Genomic DNA, 16,581 nt, shown 5'->3' with positions numbered 1-16,581 from the left:
CCAATCGTTTTCTTATCTTCCTATTCTTAATTATGTCAAGGATTCCTATTAACATTCTGCTTATATGTGTGTGTTTGTGTATATGTATATACACACACAGATGCATTAACCTGTTTTGAAATTATTTTAGAATAAAAAATATTTTCTTAATATTATATATTACTTTAATTTTTCCCATGTTAGACGTACAAGTATTTATAAACAATGTGCAGGACCCTCTAGACCCCCAGGATATCTGCAATATCTGTGAACATTTGTTTTGGATAATGATGCCAAAAATGAATGTTTTTTCCCAAGTTTGAATGTAGTGTTGTAATAACACATTATGGCTACTATATGGGGCTGAGGGACATAAAAAATAAGTATTTGAGGCAGTGGGAGAGAGGAGCAATATGAGGAGGAGGGTTGGGGTGCTGGCAGTAAAGAAGAATAGGAGTGTTGGGGTGCTAGCAGTGAGGAGTGTTGGGGTTCTGGCGGTGGGGAGTAGGAGGGTTGGTAGTGGCAGAAAATCTTGGACGATTTACTGTCATCATCCAAGAGGGAGCCCGAAATGCTCCACTCTGAGAAAAGAAACTCTGTGCCACTTTCCGGATGGTAACTGGATCCCCCACATTGGTGGCATAGCCACACACACGTGCACAACATTGGTGTACACCCCATTTGCCATAGCTGCCATTACATTTAATAAACCTGATGTTGTGCTCCAACAAACTGGAGGCATGGCTGCAGGGGTAAAATCAAAGAGCCTAGGCTGGCAGCCCTCGTACCGGGTGGTGTTGGTTTGAAACAGGCCAAGCTGCCCTTTTTGTGTGCCAAAGCACCCCCTATTTTTCCATTCCATTCCAAACTCAAGTCAGTGGGCTAGCCTGGACACCCAATAGTTCATGGGGTACTCACTTTAGTTAATTATATGGCTTAGGTGCAATGATTTATTTGAACGTGCAGAACCTTCACATTCCGTACTAGCTGCCTGTACAGAACCTACCTCTGCCTTTCTCTTTAGGCTCGCCTGACATTATGAATACAGTGGATTACCTAATTTAATAGCAGCCATTGCAATAGAGGTTTGAGGATTCTGTGCTTTGGCTCACCTAACAATGTGGTTATTTGGTGCACTAAACTGTAGCGCAGAAGTATGTGGTGATGTGCTGCAAACAAAGGGCAACTTTTCCTGTGTTAGGACAGGACCCTAACAAAATTACATTAGAATACGATATATCTCCATCAAAAAATAAAACTTAAAACACTAAACCCCACCCTCAAAACAAAAACCTTAAATCCCAAAACACTATACCCCAATTTTATTTTGTGTTTAATCTGATTGAAAGTGAAAAAGAAATATAAAAAACTCCATAAAAACACAAAAAACTGTGCAACTGAAGTTTTTGCTGACACACACAAAAAAAGGTAGTCCTAGAAATGACTGTTGGGTCTATGAAGTGTGCACACAGAGGGGGAACACAATAACATGTAGCCCACCACACTGCAATTCACAGCAATGCAGCAAAATACAGCCTAGTAAACACGGGGGGCACTTACTATGTAGCCCTCCACGCTGCAGTTCACTGTTCTGTGGCAGCACTGGGTATAGCACTTTTCAGCAACAATGTATAGTATAGGAGCAACTATCTCTGCTAGCAAACACTATGTCAGCTCTCCCTTTTTATTTCAGGTCTCTCAGACACACTGACAAAAAGGCTGATGGGTATGATGTATTTTATAGGGAGGGGGCCTGACCATAAGAACACCCCCATCAATGCCCCTTCTAAGCCACCTGACCACAGTTCAGAGACCAGGAAGTTGATTATTGGTAATTGGTTGCCATAACTGCTGTAGTGACAAAACGGCCATATTAGTTTGCCATTTTATTTAAAGTGAGAACTACTTGGATTCAGGTAAAAATCTTGTTTGACCTGAACTCGAAGCACATCTCTGATAAAGAATAACCCATCTGCCCATCTGTTGTGGTTATCTTGTTTATTTAGGATTGATCAGGTCTTCATAGATATCTGTTTTGCAGCCACTATGTATAAGCATGTTGGCCATGCACTCACCCTCCATTGTGACCTGCAACATTTTTCTTTGAACACATATAGAAAACATTAGGGGACATTTAAAAATACACATCACTGACATTTTGGCCAAGGGCAGGTATATATGCACTATTTTTGCTATAGTGATCATCCTCCATGATTACCCCATGATTATTGGCTAGCAATTTCTATACATAGGAAACAATGGATTGCAGCATGTAGTAGCGATTAATAGCTAATATTACAGAATACCATACATTTTGGCAATTCGCTATGACATCCCACTGCATCATGGGTTATAATCGCAATAGCAAAAATCACTTGTGTGCGCCTAATACTGATTGAGAAACAATTAGATAATCAGAATAAGGTTCAAAGTAATCCCAAAAGTTTACATTTGACATGCATTAAGCTTTAAAATATGTCTGTGCTATGCCTGGAATGTATACAGCGTTACCTGTGTAAGCTACAAGGTTTACTTTAATCAGGTAAAGGAGGACAAGTAAGGACACATGCCACTGAAAGCATTATTCAATTAAATTCTATTAAAACAACATGTCTTCGCATGACTGCTGAAAAGTTACACATTGTTCCTATAAAAAGCATATTCTTAGCATCCCAGTTAGTCAACACAAATAATAGCCGCCTAGAGTGAAAACCAAAGCTTGGGAATTTCTAAATGCTAATACAAAAGCCCAGAGGTAAATCGTTTTTCTGTGTGAGATTTAATACGTATGCACTGATGTCGAGAACTCACATTCCTAGCGGGGAAAAAAAAATAAAAAGGAAAGGAAAACGTGTGAGCGGACCACCTTGTGACATTAGCTATCTGAAGAATGTTAAGTATATAAATAGGCTGAGTGGGCTTGCTTACAGTAAGCTTTGCTAATATAGATTAAAGGTTATCTTTTGACTAATGGGTTATTGTTATGTGTATGATGTGCTTACTATAAAAATGCTTTCATTTGCAGATAAAATGCTGAGGATGAGCTAAAGGTCTGGGTGCATATCTTCCATGATCATGGAAAATCATAACATTACTTGACTGAAGAAATAGCATAAAGAAAGGTTTAGAAGTGATAGTGTTCTCAGTCTGTAACAAGCCATGCATCATGAGCCTCCACACTTCATCACTGAGGCTGTTATGGTCTCTAAAAATCTAGAAGTATGGTCTCTCATTAAAAATATGTGATGAAAAACTTAATTGTAATTGCATCTGAACTCAATATTTTCCCTTAATTCCCCTGCAATGTGCTAGAAATACCTGTTGATCCTGCCAGTGAAGTCCACCTAAAGCATCTTCCTGTGATGGGGGCAATGCTGCTGCATTGCCACTGAATTCAAAGCAGCATTGTCCCTTGTCTAGGCTGTTACTGCTTGCACTACACTTAGATGAGAAGATGATGCAGGGGGCATGGGTATTACCATTGTCTTTATGGAGTCATAAGCCTGTGGCTTGTCAATCAACACCCGGTCACACCTAGTCCTGCCTAATGCCTTTGCTGCTGAAACTCTCTGTCAGCTGCAGTGTCTGTGAGGGGGAGCTTAGGAGACAAAGTGAAGGAAGATTTGGCTGACTGAAGTAGACATTTAAGACGCCAAAAAATTTGTTTAGGGTTTTTTGTTCTTTCGGGTCCAAAAGTCATTTCATTCCATTATTCAGATTCCGATCTTTTTTGGAATTTTGTCTTAGTTTAGGATAGGGTTTTCTGATTGGCCAGAAAACATTGAGGTGTCCGATATAGTTTCATTTTGAAGGCATTCAGCTTCATTGGAATTCGGACATTTGCATTCGGAACTAAACTTGAAGAGAGGTAAAATACATTTTCTTCATCTGCAACACCAACCCTACAGTTCCATAATTGTGTCTGCAGCGTACACAGAGTATTGGTAGTCTCAATAGATGGTGCATGCTACTTATAGAAACAAAATTAAATAGAATTGATTTTACAGTGAACCCGTGGTCAGGCTTTGGGCATTCAAGTATTAACATATTGTTAACAAGCCTTCATTGACCTTTGTAGCTGTGGGCATTAATCTTATAACTGCACAGTATAAGCACAAAAGTTGTTCAAGTCCTTATCTCAGCCAGTTTTGCTTCCCTTGCTCCCACTCCCAGAGCACCTGTTCTGTGTTTCTATTAGAGATTCGAAGGTTGGATGACTGCTCAGTAATTGCTGGAAGTGGAGAACAGGTTGTATCGAAAGCATTTAAAGTGTATCTAAAGTAAAAACGTTATTACTGTACTTAGGATAAATGTGTGAGGGGTTAGAGTCCATTTCACGTTTTTATTAGTGTCTGTGCACCCATGGGGAAGATTTACTTTCTCTTATTTGTCCGGGTGACCATTATCACAGTGAATCAACGTGAAGGGGAATACAAAATTTTAAACTGTCACCAGAACAGGATTAGGGTGGGCATCTTTTAATGAGGACACTTGTACAGAGAGATGAAAGTAGTCACTCGCACTCCATGATATTAAACTCAATGCTGTTTATTGACTGAGATAACACACATCTCCTTAGCGACGTTTCGAGACCATGCGGTCCCGTCCTCAGGCAAACAGGGAGATCTCTTCTCACTTTATAGATAATTTTGTAAGGGAGAGGAAGAGTCATCTTCACATACACACGTTAAACAATCTCTGCAAGTGATTGGAAAGCACTTTTGGCACTATGGCAATCTAGATGTCTTTTGCATGTTAACCGTTCCAAGTACTGAATATTGTAAACAATGATTAGATCAGTTATATTACATGAAAAATGTGGGCTGTCTTAGGTCTACCTAAGACCAAGTAAGCAAAGTAGGAAAGGTGGAGATAGTGTGGACGTACAGTATTATTATTATACAGGATTTATATAGCGCCAACAGTTTGCGCAGCGCTTTACAGTATAAGGAAGACATTACAATCAAAATACAAGACAAGATGGTAAGGAGGGCCCTGCAGTATAAGGCATTCAGTCTACATGTATAGTGGTGAGTCAATATGCAAGCTGAATATGTGGGTATAGCAGTGTGTATTGTGCTTTTTAGATTATGTTAACTAATATTTCCTCAACAGAGTGGTGGCATAGCTTATATCTCAGGATAATGGTACATTGCCACAGTTAGCCCGAAGGAGTATTAAAGACAAAGCAAGATACTCAAAAACTATTTAAAGCACAACTGCAGGAATTATGTTTAATGGATAATTACACTAGTCCAGCTTGGCGCAATGTACAGTGATTATACATATCTGATCTCCAGAAGGCCACTGGTAATTAGGGTTGGGCTAGATGTTCGAGCCGAACGTGAGTTCGACTCGAACATCGCTAGTTCGTGTGTTTGCCGAACACACAAACTATCAGTGCGTTCCCCATAAGGTGATGCGCCTTCTGAAGCCCTGATTGGCTAAAGCCTTGCACCAGACCACTGGTCCGGTGCAAGACTTTGCCCAATCAGGGCACAGAGAACTGTGAGAGCCTTGATTGGGCAAAGTCATGATGACTCTGCCCAATCATGGCTCACCTGTTACAACTGTAAACAGTTGTCACTATCTGTAAAAATGCCATTCTGTGCCGGGTGTTCATCGCAGTGGTCGGGACGGCAGTCGTTGTCTTTTTAAAAAAATTATTATGTCCATTTATTTTTTATTTCGCCGAGTCGTTGTCATCGTGGACAACGCTGGACGTCGTGATTGACCCTGGATTATGTCGATGGATCATTTTTTTTTTAAATAAAGGAGTTTATGAATCCTTTGTTGTGGTTTTTTTTTTCAAATAAAGGATTTTTGATTAGTCTGGTGTTTTTATTTAATCTTTTATTTAATCCTTTCATGAATGGTACAAGTACCCCTTACTCATTCACAAGGGGGGGGAACATCTAGGTGCCCCTATATTAAAGGGGTACCCTGATGTGAATAAGCCCCCTGCCTGCACCCCCACAACCAACGCCACAGGGCTTGTGGGAAAGAGGCCCTTGTCCCCATCGGCACGAGTACAAGGTTCTTTTCCGGGGGCAACCCTGAAAAAGCACTCTCCCATGTGGCCTGGTATCGCAGGGAGGAGGGGGCGCACGCCCCCCCCCCTTTTCCTGCCCTGCCAGGCCTGTGTTCGGATCAAGGTTCTGGTTGGTTATTCTATTCTAAATGTTTTTTTCCCTCCATTTTTGGGGACCTTTTTTAATTGTTTTTACATGGGGTCCCTCCTAAAATTCCTACCAGACCTTAACGTTCTGGTATGACTTTTGGGGGGAACACTACGCTTTTTAAAAAAAATGGGGTTCATCCTAACATTCCTACCGGACCTAAAGGGTCTGATATTGTTTGGGAGGGGGAACGGCACGCCTTAAAAAAAAAGACAGTTTTTCTGCAGCAGGTTCTATACATTGTACAGAGGCGCCACTTTACAGGCAGTTTAAGGGGACCACCCACGCACGATATTTAAAGGAATTTTTCATATTTATTGTTAGCCTTTAAGTGATGTTAAAATCACTGCTCATTTAAAAATGGTGCTTTTCATAAGTTTTTTTCATTCATTCCTGTCCCCCAGGGCAGTACCAGGACCCCCATACACTTTGTATGGCCAATAATACGCATATAAGGCTTCCAAATGGGGACATTTGATTTTCAAAGTTCTACCCCCATAGACTTGCATTGAGTTCGAATTCGACAGGGGTGTTCGGCCCATCACTACTGTTAATGCTGAAAATCTCTGTAGCAGTCCATGTTACATACAGCTGGTCTCATCCCACTGTGGCTTCAGGGGGTTCCCTTCCGGACACTGAGGATGGAGAGTTGCTCGTTTGGCACTGCTGCCATTCAGGGAATGCCTTGTATTTTTTTTATTTTTAATAAATACAAGGGCAATGCTGGGCAATTTATATTTGTTTGAACTGGACTCATTATTAAAAAAAAAAAAAACATTTGAGAGTTTAAAACTACTTTAACTTTCTCTAAAGTTTTCTTCTTGTAGTTTGAATCCTCAAATGAACTTTCATTAAGTTTGTAGTTACTACTTTTGTGATAATTCAGAGTTTATTAAAACAGTGAGAAGCAGTAGAAGTGTTAATGTGTTAAAGTACACAGGATAAAACAAGTGCTGCATAATCATGTTAAAAGTCTTCTCTCGCTACCTGTTTTTTCTTTCAGTGTACAAATGTGCTAATTCATAGAATTTAATGAAGTGCTTAAATGTAACAAAAGACACAGAGGCACCCATGTGTTTAAGATGTTTATACCTTATTTCACAATATTTTAAATGCTTATATAATATTCTACTAACAAAATTATTTAATTAATGTGTTTTTCCTAATGGTCATTTTCTAAAAGAAAACCAAAGTCATGCAGTAAAGAATTGCTATGAGTTAAAGTTTATAAGGCAGAGTTTCCTTAGTTCAAAAACATTTTCTTTACATTCCAAACGAGTTTGGATCTTCTATGTTCACTGTACCGTTATCTTTTGACTAATGGGTTATTGTTATGTGTATGATGTGCTTACTATAAAAATGCTTTCATTTGCAGATAAAATACTGAGGATGAGCTAAAGGGCTGAGTGCATATCTCCCATGATCATGGAAAATTATAACATTACTTGACTGTAGAAATAGCATAAAGAAAGGTTTAGAAGTGATAGTGTTCTCAGTCTGTATCAAGTCATGCATCATAAGCCTCCACACCTCATCCCTGTTATGGTCTCTAAAAATCTAGAAATATGGTCTCTCATTAAAAAATATGTGATGAAAAACTTAATTCTAAGTGCATCTGAACTCACTATTTTCCCATAGTTCCCCTGCAAAGTCCCAGAAATACCTGTTGATCTTTGCCAGTGAAGTCCACCTTCAAGGACCCCAAACCACCAAAAGACTGCTGTGATGAGCCACCAGATCCAGAGCCTGAACAACAAAAAGAAAAAAAAGACAAAAACAATGGGGTGGGTGGGAGAGAAAAAACGCTCGTCTGACTTCAACTTCTTCCACTGGAAAACTTCCACCACCTCCACACGGATCACCCTTAAGAAGTCCCACCATGCTAAACTTTTAGCCAATCCGGTAATCAACCCCTCCTTCTACCCTTTTCTTTATCTAAAAGTTAACCCTTCTATACCAGGCTCCCCTACTCCCCCTGTCATGCTGTCCCTCCGCACAATTCTTTCTCTTTCTTGTGCTCCAGGCCTGTCTTTATGACAACCTTCTGCCTACCCAATGGAATTTAGTTCTGACCATCTGACTTTAGACCCTGTATGTGCTGCTTCTCTTTCTAAAATGCCGTGAACTGCATGTGTCAGACTGAAAGTCATATTGTGGTTAGCTTGAGTAGAGCAGCCATTTTTCTGTAAGTGGGAAAGTACATTAAGACATGTGAATGTGAAGAATCATAATTAAAATTAACTAACATATGCCTGCCTGTCAATGATTCATACACCTTTGCTAGAGAGCACTACCAGAAAGTGACCCCACTTTGTCTGTTAGATTTAAGGAATAAAGTGGTGTCTCCTTCCTGATTGGATATTAAAGTGGCAGCAACACACTAATAAATCATCAACTCGTTCACTCTGCTATCTCCTGGCAGTGTGAATGTTCCATGTAAGCACTTTTAGCTTGATTAGCTTCTAGTGCTCCCCCTCACTTCCACTGCAATAACTAACTAGGGGATGACCAAGGCTTACATCGAGACAGATTTATGTACTTATTTTTGTAAAACAAATGTAAACCTTCTAAAATGACACTAAACTCAGGAGTTAAATCATAAAAATGTATTCAAGTACCTTACCTATTAACAAAAATGTTCCCTATTTATACCTTATGACATAGTAACTTGAATAATAAAACACAGATCTTTAATGTCTTCTATGCTATAGGCCCCAGAACTACAGACTGAGCACATAATACAGAGAACTGTGCTAATTTTCCAGGAGATGGAACAGTTGCTTAGATTTGTTCCTGAGAATGACACTACTTTTCATTAAACATGAAATATACATGCCATAAAATAAATGCCATATATCTATAATACCTTCATCTGTGGCCTTGAGATTGCATATTCTCCTTTATATGCTTCACTTTCATTGTACTGCATATGGAGCAGTAAAAATCAGTAGTAGCATGGTACCAGAGGCGTAACTAAAACCTTCAGAGCCCCGGTGCAAGAAACCATGAAGGGCCCCCCAAACCCCCGCCGCCATGGCACTGTGTGGTTAACAGGACAGCTGCCGAGGTCCCCAGCAAGCACGGGACCTCAGGCAGCCGCTTCAGTTTTAAAATTTAGTGTCAGTGTTTTGTCGAGAATGCCAACCTAGCATCTGCGTTTGCGCACAGATGGGATTAACGAGGAAACCGGCATTTATTTACAAAGTATTCGTTTGTAATTGTTAATTGTGACGGTTAATAATATGCCGTCCATGGCAGTAAATGAAGGATGGAATATTATTAACAGTCACAATTAACAATTTAAACTAAATGCTTTGTAAATAAATGCCTGTTTCCTCGATAATACTGCTAAGGTCAGCAGATTTGACTACGCCGGTGTTCCCGACAGAACACCGGTATCTGCGTTTAGGATCGGGGCATTTTCACGAGTACGAGTACTTGTGAAAATGCCCAGAATCGGCACTGGTGCATCCCTACCTAAAAATATAATGCATTGCTGGGACTTGTAGTCCTGCATAGTTGGTGCTATTCTGAATTGCTGAATAATGATTATACAGCAATGCAGGATACCACCAGCTATGCGGGACTACAAGTCCCAGCAATACATTATAATAAAAAAACAGCACTGCAGAATACTACCAGCATCCCCCCCCTTCCCTGCGCCCCCCCCTTCCCGATCCAGACTTACCTTACCTCTCCTGCAGGACCCTCTTCCGCGTCTTGGAGGCCAGGGGGCGGGGCTAAGAGGAGAGGGTCCTCACACAGCAGAATGTGCTGCCTGGCGGTACCTGCAGCACATTCTGCGTGACTAGTGACAGCCTCTCTATCCCCGCCGAACAGCCGCCCGTATATGCGGGGAAGGAGTGGCACTATCTCGGGGTTGGGGGGGCCCTCTTCTTCCTCGCTGCCCCCCCCCCAAAAGGCGGAACGCCAGGGCCCGGTCGCAATTGCATTACATTTGAAATTAAGACTATTCAAGAAAATGATCTTCTTTCCATTGTAATGGAAAGTCATGATCTATCCCTACCTTCTGTATAATATAAAAGGATAATAGGAACAATGATAGTAATTTTAATAGCAAACATTGTAGTAATAGTAATCAATATAAGTATCAGCAATAGTAATAATAATTTAGGGCAGGGCTCAAAATTTCAAGTCCTGAGCTTCTAGCCAGGCCTTAAAAGTTACTCGCCACCAGTTTCCCCACCTAACCCCTACCCTGCCCCGGCCTTAAACCCGTCAGGTCAGCGGTGTGACGTAGAGTACAGAGATCAGTAACAACGCACAATACAGAAGTCAGTGGTGCAATGCCAAATACAGAGGCCAGCGATGTGACGCACAGTACAGAGATCAGTGTAACATGCAGTGCAGGGGGTCAGAGTGACGCACAGTACAGAGGTCAGCAATGCAGAGGGTCAGAGTGACGCACAGTACAGAGGTCAGCAATGCAGAGGGTCAGAGTGACGCACAGTACAGAGGTCAGCAGTGCAGAGGTCAGGGTGACGCACAGTACAGAGGTCAGGGTGACACACAGTGCAGAGGTCAGTGTGACGCACAGTGCAGATGTCAGTGTGATGCACAGCGCAGAGGTCAGCAGTGCAGAGGTGAGTGTGACGCAGTACAGAGGTCAGGGTGACGCACAGTGCAGATGTTAGTGTGACGCACAGTACAGAGGTCAGTGTAAGGAAGAAAGAAAAGGGACTTACAGTGCACTTAGCTGATGGTATTCAGGTGCCTCTTCTTTCTCCTGGTGGTGGTGGTGGGAGGACGGCTGGGTTGGAGTGCACAGTTAATATTACTAGGCCCAGTAATATAATTACTCTGCTGACATCCCTCTTTCCCTTAGGGCCACAGCCCATGGGTGGACCTAGAATCACATGGATGTGCAAACGTGAACCTTTGGGTACTTCCATGGCTCCCATCCCACTCAAGGCCAAGGCCGGGGGGAGGCGGCGTTATAGAGATCCTGAATGTAGGGAGGTAAAACTTAATTTTCCCGTGCTGCCTACATTTCTGGCCGGGTGTCTGTCTCTGCAGTCTTCCTCCCGGCCTATGGCAGCTGAGGTGGGCGGAGGAAGCTGCCACTTGGAGACATGCCACCCAGTCCAGGACATCCAGATACAAATACCAGCCAATCATAAGAGCCGGCACTGACATCCATTGTCACCCTGTACGGCACTGACACCACATCTGCAGTACTGGACAGCCATGACAGTCACATCTATGGAGGATACAGATCCAAGGATCAGGATGACACCAGCCCGCACACTGACCTCTGCCATCTATAACTGGCAGCATCACCCATGGCAACTATCACCATTGGGAGAGCTGACCAATCTCTGAACTCCTCCCCCTGCTGGACTCTGATTGGCTGCTCACCATGGAGGACCTGGATCTATGTGTGCTTTGTCAGTGTCCCCTCGCCCGGTCTGTGAATCTACTTCTCTGTGTCTCTCCTGTTCGGCATCTCCTCGTCGACGTTCCCCTCTCCGTGTCCCCAGTCATTAACCTCCCCGGTCAGTGTTTCAGAAGACAGCCGCAGGAAAGAGCGGAACTGAATGTCATCGAGGGGGGTGCGCCGCTGGCGGGACCAGGGATGAGACACTACCGCCGCGGTGATTGCTCGCTTCTGTTCTCTCTTCTCCTTCACGGCCGCTCTGTAGCTGCAGCTATAGAGGAGGAGAAGAGAGATCAGAAGCGAGCAATAGCCACGGCGGTAGTGTCCAATCCCTGGTCCCGCCAGCGGCGCACCCCCCTCGATGACATTCCAGTCGCCCCCACGCAATTTTCACTCGCCAATTGCGAGGGGGCGAGTGGAAATTTTGAGGCCTGATTTAGGGTATCACCGTGTCTCTGATGTAATTCGTGCAATAAAAGGGCAAGGGAGTACAGAAAGGTCATTACCCCCTTTACTAAAAAATCACATCAGCATGCAGCTCTGCAAACATGTTTTTCATTTACTTACAGATAGAGTTCATCTACTTTCTGGTCCTCCTTGGCACAAATGATTTAAGCTGTGCTCAAGCGATGCATCCTGGAAAGATTACATCAGCAGTGCGTTGCTGGGAAATCTCATCTCTAATTTCACGACATCTCCGGGAAATGAATTTTCCTCTATTACTAGTCCACAATCGCCTCTTCCTTTGCCTTCTCCCCAATCCATGATCAGCTTCCTCTCAGCCTCCATAAACAATTACAAGTTTGCGCTTTGTGTCCTATCCTAATGGTCCATGATCAGCCCTACTGTAGCCTCATGACGCTGCAGAGAAATCAAGCATGTTCTCCTCCATTAGAAATCAGGGTGCCAGTAAAGACAAAACTAAAAAGTAATGTTCATCCATAGTCAACACTGCCATTTTGGAGCCACGGTGTGCACTGGCTGAGTGGCTGGTTAAGTTTTAAAAACCAATAAAAGCTCAAGGCAACCATGAACACTATTAGACAAGCAGCCATTCAATGGTAATACTTACATCAATGCTCATTTTGACCTGTGAACCAGAAAACCGAAGTACAAAAAGTTGTTCTCACATCTGCATGCATTCTCAGCACTACTGAAAAGAGTTCCAGGAAGTGCCACCATTGTAATGCTATAGAAGAAGTAATCGAGGTGCTTGGAATTTTCTCTCTAAATAGAAAAACATTTAAAATAACCATGTTGTGAACTACACATGTTCTAAAATGTAATTTAGAATTTATACTGTATATCTTATTTTATGGTTAGATTATATAGTATATGCAGTGCAGCTGGATAACAACTTTTCATGTTAATTTCTCCTGCATGCTGCATGTCTGGTCCCACATTTGTCCCTTTTTGGTAATTATATCTGAAATATTCCCAGACTCCAGCTTACAGCTTATTGCTTGTAAATAACTCACCGGAAATAATGCAGGAAGCATGTGCTAAAACAAATCTGTGCATGTGTACATTTTTAACATGCCTTCCCTCATCATGGTCCTGGCACAATTGATGTTGGGGATTGTAGTTTTAAAATAACTACATGGTCAGCAGGTGGTGACAATGCACCTGCAGTCTGTACATCCATTTGTAATTATAGTTGATGCACAAAGGAATAATGCGAGCCAGATTGTAACCATTAAAAAAAAGGCATTTTAAGTATATATTTATAATTAGCAAATTCATACTCAGTTGAACTGGCAGTGCTAATGGGAGGATAGTGGACACAGGGTATGGAAATTGGCCCATGGCAGTCATCTGGCTTAATTACATGGTGCATGCAAATGTTTGTTAGAGAACATGTTTTGCACAGATGTTTTTTAAATTCTATCATTTATTCTTTTATTATCTGGCTAGGAAATACGACTGTGAAGAGCTAGTTTTGGACAAAGATACGTTTCTCCTTATATTAGGGGGTCATCCTGTGTGATGTGGTGTTTCTAGAGGGAAGAGCCTGCCAAGGTATATAAAAAGGCAACTTATAATAATCTAGGGACCATTCACATATATTTCATTGACTTTTTCTCTACTAAGTGTAACTGACTCTTTAGCAGCGAAAAGTCTCTAAGTTGCAGGTACCTGTATATCTCTGACCATCGGCTGGCTCCCCAGTGGTTCCTTCTCCTCTTTAGGAATCGATTAAGTCTTGCACTGGACCAATTATAAAGCATTTTATCCATGGCTTTTAATTTGGAGTCTGGCTATCTTCATTTTTTACCAGTAGGAAATAGTCTCTGCAGTATTTCACCACACAAGTGCTGTTTTTTATGAATACACATGGACTTATGGCCTTGAAGTTGTACCTTGGCTCTGTACAATTCTGAATACCATAAATAGTTTGCCTAATGATTTTATGATTAATTAATGATTATATGCTACGGGACATAACACTATAATGGCTGCCCAGGATGCAGCCTTCCTCCCTACCTTTAGCCAATCTTTTTTGGCCTGTGTCTAGCCATATGCAGTTTTTGTATTTCACATAATTTCTTTTTCAGTTTGGTCCCCAATATGTCAGGTTATTTTGGGACATTTTATATGTATGGGTCTGTTAGCTTCCATTTTCCCATTGCACATATTGTTATACGTTGTTGTATATAGCAGACTCTTAGGTTCACAGCTAGCCTTTGTAGCCCTAAAAAACACAAAAGAAAAAAAAGCCCCCCAAAAATCCCATTAATTTGTAGCACTTGTAGCCCTTTGCTGGAAAAAATACATGAGCTTTTTGGAAGATTAAGCACTTCTTGGCCCCATAAACTTTAACCCTGATGTAAAGCAGGGCTTTTAATGGTAAAGGGGGGATTTCTAATGTGAAGAGGGCACCTGATGTGAAGGGGGGACTCTGATGTGAAAGGAAGAGGCTCAGATAAGAGTCTGGCATGAATTTTGGAGGGGCCACATGTCTTGTTTACATTTTAGACTGTCTCCAAATTTTGCATACTTTTAAGGTGCCATGACTGAAAAAAGGTTGAGAATCACTGCTCTAAGCTATGGTAAAAGCAACTGGTTCAGTGCATTGAAACACAAATTGCTTTGTCCTCGTTTGATGGTTAGGCAGGAGACTAAAAACCTGTAAAAAAAAAAAAAATTATAGCATTAGATTATTATTTATGATTTTCTAGTGTATTTGTTGAATTTTGGTTTTTAAACTTAGCTAATTACAATGTATTATTACTAGGGATGCACCGATACCGGTATTTTGGTACCGAGTACGAGTATAGGGCGCTGTGGGGGTCTAACCAGCCTTGTTAGACCCCACAGACAGCTGGTGAGACCCCACAGAGCCCTGGTTAAACCGGGGCTACCTAGGGTCTCCACAGGACTCTCTAGGGTCACAGGGCTCTCACTATTGCTGTAGCCTGTGAAGGCTGCCTCTCACCAGGACTGTGCAGGGAGCGTCTCATGGGCGGGAGTGTCTCACGGGCGGGAGCGCGCAGGATGAGCCGTTGCTGATGTCTGCCCCTGACGATTTACACTCCCAGCCAGATTTAACTCCGCCCTCCCAGCCAGATTCAACTCCGCCCCCTCCCAGCCAGATTCAACTCCGCCCTCCCAGCCAGATTTTAATGTGCCGACAGGGCAAATTAGGCGGCCGCGAGGCCCTCAGGAGGCCTAAGGCGACTGCCTAATTTGCCTAATTAAAGAGCCGCCTCTGGGTATCGGTGCATCCCTAATTATTACTCTGCTCTCTTTATTTTTATTTTAAATAATTAATTTTACAAATTTGATGTGGTTTCATGTTTTTATAAGAAATCCTGTTTGAATTATTTTAGCACACATGTGAAAGTGAACCCTAAATGAAATCATGTTACCTGCTACATATTTGGATTCCATGAGCAACATCACAAAATATAATTCTGTATCAGAGGCGAGCAATTGTATTCAGAAAGAGTACTTAACATTTCTCTTGTTTCTAATGCTGTACCTTTGCCTAGGAATTATAAACCAGGCTTCTAGGACTGTAATGAAAAGTACATGAATCTCTGCTCAATTTAACATGACAAAATTATTACCACATAAAACATGTTTTATGGCATCGGCAAAAAAAATATGAATTTAGGATGAAATTCCCTTTACCACCACTAGATGTCCCACTTACATCTATATTTGCTAATTCAGACAGCGTGCTGCACAGATGTGTTCACCAAACTGCTTGCAGAAGTTGTAGGTGGTATTCCTAAGAAATAAAGTGGTTCTTGTTACATGTTCTCGAGCATCCCTACATTTTTCCAAGACAGTCTAAGACCACCTATTGCCCTTCATCTTTTATAAGAACAAGAAGTCCCAACTATCTAGACAAAGCTAAAAGTGGTAAAGCTGTACGAAGTAACATGCCCCACAACTTTCTGCAATGGAAGAAGTCAATGACAAAATCTTTGGGCTACCAAAACAGCCCCATGATTTTAAAAAAAAAAAAAAAAAAACTTGTATGTACAAACACTATCATGAATTTACATCTGCACTGGGGTACATATGCAAAAATGTGATACTGCAATTATTGTAATGATTACACTGCATTGTGTGTGGACTAAGTTAGATGAAGGATAACAGACTGTCTCCATGTTAGTAGCAACACTACTTTTTAATCTATATAGTGTTTTAAAGAAAAAATGCAGGAATCTTAAAAACTTCCACTTGCAGTGGGGCTTTCCCTGCACTGCAAGGGTGAAGTATTTGTTTTGTCTAGGGTAGTAAAAAAAAAAAAAGCAGATATACCTATCTGATCCTTGGTTCCATGGCGGTTGGCACTCCCCTCTCTCTCCCTTTGGTTCGGCTGTGAAATGTCCCTCAGCATCCTCACATTTAATGCAATTCAATGGACCTGCATTAGATGTGATGATGTCAGCAGTTCTTAGACCAGGGAAGAAAAAGACGTGTGGACCGGTCCAGCAGCCTGATTGCCTTCTCTAGGCAAAACAAGCACTTGTAGTTTGGGATGAAAGGGGGGGGGGGGGGGGGCAGCCCCAC

This window comes from Nanorana parkeri, unplaced genomic scaffold, assembly GCF_000935625.1.
Source record: "Nanorana parkeri isolate BGI_ZX_2015 unplaced genomic scaffold, ASM93562v1 scaffold205, whole genome shotgun sequence".
Taxonomy (NCBI): domain Eukaryota; kingdom Metazoa; phylum Chordata; class Amphibia; order Anura; family Dicroglossidae; genus Nanorana; species Nanorana parkeri.
The sequence above is the reverse complement of the archived record's forward strand: the minus strand, read 5'-3'. Positions refer to the sequence as shown.